This window comes from Lottia gigantea (assembly GCF_000327385.1).
Source record: "Lottia gigantea unplaced genomic scaffold LOTGIsca_637, whole genome shotgun sequence".
Classification (NCBI taxonomy): Eukaryota; Metazoa; Mollusca; class Gastropoda; family Lottiidae; genus Lottia; species Lottia gigantea.
This window is the reverse complement of record NW_008710168.1, coordinates 8,378-10,439: the sequence shown is the minus strand read 5'-3', so window position 1 is coordinate 10,439 and position 2,062 is coordinate 8,378.

Here is a 2,062-nt window from a genome sequence, read left to right as displayed (position 1 = left end):
CGGGAGAAAGAGTTATGATCGATATATGTTAATTTTATTTTTTTAAAAATGACGGATTGGAATAATATTTTAAAAAGAAATAGAGAATATATCAAAGCTAAGAATAAAATAAAGACCCAAGTTGAAAATAACAGATTACAACAACTCGGATTAACAGAAAATCTACAAACTCTATTTCAACCCATATTAAAATCTCAAGAGGATATTAAAAAGAAATTAGCTTTAGAACCCACATCTCATATAGAACCCAAACCGATTGAATATAATGGTATTATAATTAGGACAATAGATGATATAAAACGTCTTTTTTCAAACCCTGACCCAGATTTACCAAGAGTATTTCACCAATCGTTGATGATGAGGGTTTGTTGTTCAATGGTTTTAGAATAAGATTTAGTGGAAATTCACCACAATTCAAAATCGACACAAAAGATTATATATACACATTAACGAAAGGATTAATAGATTTAATGAATGGCGAGGATGTTGAAATTGCCGATTACAAGGATTTAGTAGCATACTCAAAATTTCTACATGCGATCAGAAAGTCAGGACCCGAAACAAGAAGATTGAAAGAAGTTGATTTTTATATAACAAAAGTTATTGAGCAAGAGGATGTAGATGATTATGCAGAAGATTATCCACCAATCATACAAGAAATAGACGAATTCGATGATATGGTGGCATCTGGACAAGGTATAACGTTTTTATCCGACGACAATAAAGAATTGCTTAATAGATTAGAAATAATATTAGCGGCCATGAAAGAAGGTCATCGATCTGACAGACAATACAAAGAAGTCAATGCCATATTAAAACGACTTTTGGAGAAAGAAATCATCACTAAAAAAGACTATATAAACGTCATTAAAAATGTCCAATAAAGAACAATTGTTCGTTATCATCTCGAATAAACCAGACATCAAATTGTCTCTAGACTACGAGTATGAACTCGATCGCAATAAACAGTACGAACTGGGATTAAAGTATTTCTCCGTTTACAATTCCATTAGAAACATCAACGAATAAAACAATCAACTAAAAATATCGACGGATAACGGAGTTACGTTCGAAACCATAAGCTTACTACCGGGGAGCTACGAATACGTAGCCATCAACGAATACCTATCCGAATACGCAGGAAGCGTGAACGGTAAAAACAATATCGAATTCGAAGGTAATTTGAATCTGAACGAAATAAAACTGATCTTGAGAAATAACAGTCAAGTCGATTTCAACGTAGAAAATTCGTTGAATGCGTTACTAGGGTTCGATAAACGAATATACGCGCAATCGACATTGGCGCCGCACAAGGCCAACATCGAGAACGACATCGACGTGATCAACATTCACTGTAATTTTATCAACGGTGGATTTTTCAACAAGCACAAACGCCAAATCATATACAGCATACCGACTTTTACGGTGTCGATCGGATACAGAATTATAGAGAAACCGTTTCAAACGACCTATTTACCAGTCAATTCTTTCATGATCAAAGATATAAATCTGGAAATCAAAGACGGTAAAAACAGGTTCATTGACTTTGGCAACGAAGAAATTGTCATTCAACTTCATTTAAAACAATCTTCATTCTCTTCTTGAATAGTAAGATAATCGAAATCATCAAATTCATAGTTTTCGTCAAAACTATACTCATCTTTGTCGTTGTAAGGATACATAATTCCTTCACTGTTTGGTGGTTTTCTTTTAACATTATTCAAATAACTTCTAAAAACTTTAGTTTGTTTATCATTTGGAATAACTACTCCATTGGTGAAACTTTTTTCCCATGGTTTATTAAATTCGTTCGACACATCATGTCCGCTTGCTAACTGAACGTAATCTTCTACACTTATCTTATCTTCATCTTAGAATAACCTTTAAACGTTTTCTTTTCTTTTAAAACACCATCAGAAGTCAAAACGATGTTGTATTTGACTTTTGGTGCTAAATATAAACCAAATATAATTCCACCGTCACCGTAATCGTTTTTACCTTTGCAATAGTCTTTTTCNGGAGACCAAACCAGCTCTGTTTAGTTTTTTCCAATTTTTGGATG